Source organism: Rhinolophus ferrumequinum, chromosome 8 (genome assembly GCF_004115265.2).
Source record: "Rhinolophus ferrumequinum isolate MPI-CBG mRhiFer1 chromosome 8, mRhiFer1_v1.p, whole genome shotgun sequence".
NCBI classification, from domain to species: Eukaryota; Metazoa; Chordata; class Mammalia; order Chiroptera; family Rhinolophidae; genus Rhinolophus; species Rhinolophus ferrumequinum.
Genome location: NC_046291.1, coordinates 37,546,116 through 37,552,115, shown reverse-complemented (window position 1 = coordinate 37,552,115; position 6,000 = coordinate 37,546,116).

Genomic DNA, 6,000 nt, shown 5'->3' with positions numbered 1-6,000 from the left:
CTGGCTAAGCTGTTTCCTCAGAAGCCTGCCAGTAGGAAGTAAATAAGCTGCTTGACTCACCTCCTAGAGGGGGCTGAGTACTTGTAATTAAAATGTAAATAATTCTAGGGCCAATGGCTTGTACACAAAAATAACTGGAAAGATCACAGACACTAAAATTGCACTATGCAAAACAGGTTCTAAATCTTTGTCCACACAAACCCTAAACCCACCAATAGATTTAGTCACCTGAGTGAGAAATCACTCAGACCAAGTCATTTGCAACCACGCACAGGAAACCAACTGGTTGCTATACTCTGCTGATGCCAGGGACTGAAATTGAGGGTGGCTTGTTTACCAAGTTCTCGGGGCATAGACAACTCAGAACACAAGTGTTAAGATGAACTCAGGGCTTTTGTACAATCAGCTGCTGAATCTGTGGTTCTACACACCTCCCAGCCCTGGAACTGGATTGCTGCTTCAGGCTGCACAACTACAGGCTCAGCCCAGTCCCCCAGAAGCCCGCCCATGTACGGCCAAGGCTCAGACACAGAAGATAAGTTGTCTGTACAGGTCCCCACCCATCAGGGTGTTACTTTGGTTTTAAAATCACCCTTCATTTGAGGAGTACCCTAAAACTTAAATAATAATGCAAATAAAAGCTAATACCATTTCTATTAATTACCATGAAATGTGCATGTGCCTTATACATAGTAGGTATTTATAGTTTTTTTCAATGAGTAATAAATACTTTATTAACCTGAGTACTGTATGAGGAAAACATATAAAGCATTAGAGAGTTTTATTAAGAATGAAACTTACCCTATTTACATTAGTGGTTTTCAATGGCATTTTTTTTTCACCTTCACACTAGTGTGTTGCCATCCAGTAACTGAGATTGTCACTAGTAAGTTATTATTATTGTTGTTATCAATAGCCAACATTTGGCATTGAGCTAAATGCTATACTCTCATTATTTCATTTTATTATCACAAGAGCATGTGTAGAATTATTATAAACCCATTTTCTAAATGGAGAAAATGAGGCTTAGAGATGCAAAGTAATTTGCCTGGGGGTATCAATTGGAGAATGGATTGGCTCATCAAACAAACATAGGTCCATTCCAATGCCAAAACCTTAATTAACTACTACATAGTTATCGACAATAGTTGTACTAAAGCTTTCCAAGAATTTCTCTAGTTTTTTAAATAAAGGCAACTTAAAAATCTTTCATTTGCATTCTAATATGTTGTTTTGAGGGAGAGAGGAGGCTGGAATCATAGCTAATATGCAGAAAATGGTGAGAAATTATGTATGCTCATAAAGTGTCTCATGTTTGTCACAGTAGAGAAAAGACGAAGAGCTGATTTTAGAGTTACTTATTCAGGCAACTCTAATTATTGAAACTGAGTTTAGTCCAACACTATAGTGCTCTTCAATTCAAGGTTCTAGTTTTTCATTTTCCTGAAACACTTAGTTGATTTTCAAGGTTCATTAAAAAAACTGATTTAAAGATTTTTTTACACTCTACATTCACTCATATTTTAGATTCATTCATTCAGCTAGTTACCATTTATTGCCTTCATAATGTTGAAACTATACTAAGTCTGCAGTGGAAGATTATGGTACCAGCAGCTTGTTTTCATACATTCTTTCTTGAAAAGTCCCTCTTTCCTTCTTGATTACCTGGTTTGTGTTCACAAGGTATATAGGGTTTCATTTTGGTGATCTCCAAGTGGGTTCTACCTGCACTGCCTTGGGGACAGACAAGCTAGTTCAGGCACTCATAATTTATAGTACTGTTTTACAATATTAATTTAAATATATATTATAATTTAAATATATATTATAATTTAAATATATATATATATGTCTTTTGTTACAAAATACACGCTCACTATTCTAGCAATACATGCTCACTGGAAAAAAGTAATAAATAGCAAGAAGCATATGAAGTTAAAGTGAAAAATTTCAGAAGTTCTACTGTCAAAGATACTTATTTTTTAAAGTTTGGCGTTTTACCTTCCATAGTTTGGAGTTGACTATTTTGTGAAAGTTCCTGACTCTCCTCTTCCACTTTGGTAAGACCTTCTCTTTCCTTCATTTATTATTGCCCCTGTTCTGCTCAATTAGATTCCACTACCAGGAGTTACTCCTTTGGGTGGGGCCCTGTTCTGGAAGGGAACTGCTATCTGCAAATTCACTATTTTGTGGATCTCCTTGTCTCACATCCTTTAGACACTAAGTTGCTTATCCTCTGAATCCATCCACAAAGACACGGACACCACCTGCTTTCACTTCGTGATCTGTGGGCATATCTTGTGCCAAGTTTGGTTGCATATGTTGTGATGGGCTTTCGGTTTTTTTTATTTAGTTATTCTGTCTGTGTTATGTAGAAATACAGAAAAAAGCAAAAGCTACATCACTGTTGCTTCCATCTTCCTAGAATGTCCCTCTACACTCAGGCTTCCTATTTTGAATCACAAGTTAATAACTAGCTACTGAACAAGATTCATGTCATCCTTAATCAGCTTCAGACTAAGAAACAATGTTTTATATGCGATATGTGTAAACTCTGGCTGCACATCAGCAGCACCTTGGGAGTTGTAAAAATACTGATGCTGGGGTCCCATCCCCGAGAGACTGTGGTTTAATTGGTCTCTGGTTGTTCCAAGGCTGACAACCAGTAATAATAAGAAAAACATTTTTTAAAGCTTTTCAACGTCTTAGCTATAAACTGAAACTAAAGCAGTTACTATCTGTCTGCTCAATCTGCAGGTGCATGTAGTCTCTTCCCCATTCTTACCCCATAAGGTTTAGGCGAGGCTGATCCATTCCCCAGCAACTGGAGTTACCTAGGTGTGGCCAGTCAGGGTGCTCCATTCCCATCCGAGATAGACACATGACCCAAGCTGAACCAATGAAAATTTCTCCATGATATTTACCACTTCTTATAGGAAAGAGTTGCTCTCTTTTCATAAAAATTGTGAGCTACAAGATCAATGTAAACCTTGAACTTTGTTTTGCCATCTGTACTCTAAAATGAGGAAAATCTGCCTGAGAATGAAGTATAGAGGGAAGAATGTTGAGAGATGGAAAGAGAAAGTATCCTGATAACAGTGTTTATGGAGTTTTTAGAGGTCCAAAATACAATACCCCTCTTTACCTAAATTAAGAGATAGACACAGAGGTTAGGTAAATGGAGATGAAATTGTTTTATTACTGAGAAGCTGACTAAGCTCAGGTCTTTGGATTGCTTCCCAAAAGAGCTTTCTAACCCTGTACTCCTGAGCTAATCTGATTTACAACCAGTCACCAGCATGGCTGGAATCTTTAGACTTTGCCCTCCATTGCAGACTGCTTAGCACAAGTTAGGAGAGCAAAGTGGAAGATGGATGACCTAGTCAGAAAAAACGAGGGGCACTGGAAGAGAGGAACCATGCCCACATGCCATATCTTTTTCTCAATTCCCCAGATAGATAACTCTCTACCAGGCCATGGCTCATGGTATGGGGACTTGAATTGCTACTAGATTTTAGGTCCCACTCACTCACTTTGCACCAGTGTACCTACAGACCCAGATCACTCCTTTTCCCCCAGGAGAAATGAATGAGGAGACCAAGGGGGCTTGTCTCATGCTTGCTCATCATGAGAAATTTACAATTATTTGCACTCCTGGCTCCACCTACATATGAAGCCACTTGAGCTCCTGAATTTCTCAGTTGTGATCAAATAAATTCTCTTTCATTTTTTAAGTCAGTTTGACTTAAATGACAAACACTTAACGTCGCTCTCAATTGTGTTAAGTGTTTGTCATTTACAAACCCAAAGTTTTGATTAATATGTTAGCTAATTTTCTTAAGTTTAGTAAAGTTAATGTCAAGAAACATGTATTGAGTGGCTATGGGTAAATGCCATCGTTTTTCGTGCCATAAATGGGCTTCTTTTGAGTACATATTAGGCTTACTATTGGATTTGGATATAATTGTCCATTTGGGAATCTTCATAAAGTGATTCTATCTATAAGATTTCCAAGTTTCTGTCACTGTTCCTTCACCCTCTCCCTTCTGGTCTGGGGTGGTAACAGTTTTACTATTACTGGCTCTAGCATACGGCACCATCCCTTGTGGTTCCTCTACCTGTCTACACCTTTTGTAAACAGTCCTTTGATTAACCCTTCTTCAGTTACACTCCTTGTTCTTTGACTGTAGCATCTTTTCCCATTGACTTCCTGACTGATAACAGATGGGTCATGCCGTTATATTAACACAGGCATAACTTCATGTGCACTAATTTGTTCTCAAGAGAGCAGACATAGTCACTTTTAAATGTATTTACTTTACAAAGATCAAAACCTTTGCATGGTTTGTCCAAGAGGAACTTTTCACTTATCCCCTCAACAAGTACAATATTTGGTTATATGTTTAAGAGAAATCAATTTTTTCAAAAGAAATACCCTCCCTCCTTTTTTTTATCCCCCGACCCCCATCAGATTAACAAGACCGATAAAACATACCAACATCTAGGTAAGAAGAAGGGTTTGCTCATCTCAGAATATTCCAAGTGGTGAAAAGACATTAAAAATTTTACTTAGTCAATTTAAACTGTAAATATTCTTTTAAAGTATCACATTAAAAAGGAACTTGAGAATAAAGTGGGGTTTTTTTAGGGGAGGGATAATTGCAATGGCTCTCTAAGTACTATTCTCAGATGGGTGTATTGTTTCTTTCTACTTTTCCCCTCCTTTTTCTCTTTGACCAAGGGAGAAAGAATCTAAAATGTTATTTCTAATCTCCATTTTTTCTTGTTACCTATTTAATAACTTCATTTGATATGAAAAGAGCATTACACATAATTAAAATTGCTTGGGGGAGGGGTAATTTAAAGGGTTCTGATGTGCTACTGAGGTTCTTTTAGCTACACAGTATAAATAAGCCAACGGTTTTCACTACATTCCAATAACCCATGAGAAGACATAATAGGAAAAAGAGACATCCCATGTATGATGGCATGAAAGGGCATAAAATATTTGTGAGTCGCCTTAACAAGAAATGTACATGAGCTATATGAAGACAATTATATAACTTTATTGAGTGTGTAAAAAAGATGAACTGTAATAATGAAAGTCAGTATTTCTGTGTGCTTCATGCTAGGCTCCGTGCTTCAACTTTCCCTAGGTTGCCTTCTTATCTAGGAAGCAGAGAAGCACTGCAGTAGCCAGTTCCTGGCCCTTGAGCCTGACTCAGTTTATTTGAATTCTCTGTGCTTCAGTTTCTCCATCTATAAATCTGGGAGAAAGACAATATGTACCTCACAGGATTGTTGTAAGATTTAAATAAGTCCCTACAAATAAAACGCTGAGAACAGTGCCTGGCAAATAGTAAGCCCTTGCCATATATTAATTATTTCCATCACTTTTTACAACAACCTTGTGGCACAGGCGTCCTTATTATAATCACGTTACAGAAGAAGATATTAATATCAGAGAGGCTAGTGGCTTGCCTAATGTTATCCAGCAAGTAGGTGAGTGGGATTCTTATGTTGCCAAGTCCAACTCAAGAGCTAAGATTCTAAATTTACCACGTTTGTGTTTCTAGATAAGAAGGCAAAAGCACTTGTTCTGACACTTTGTAGAGTAATTCTAGAGTTCATCTGGAAGAATTAACAGATAAAATATTTTAAAAATAGAGAAATAATGGGAGATAAGTCATATATGACTTCATCAAAAATCTAAACATTCCTATGTTAAAATAGAAGATAATTAGGGTGATGGAAATATTCTCTATCTTGATTGTGATGGTGGTTACATGCCTGTAATCCTAACCAAAATTCTTAAAACTTTACACTTAAAAGGGATAAATTTTATGTGTGAAACTTACATTGCAATAAAACTCGGGTGGGGGGACATAACTGTAATTAAAAAGGCAAGCAATTAACTAGGGGGAAATTTACCCAAATATGACAAAGAGTTAATATGTTTGCACCAACCAAAGCTAGCCAATCATATAACCTATGACCCAG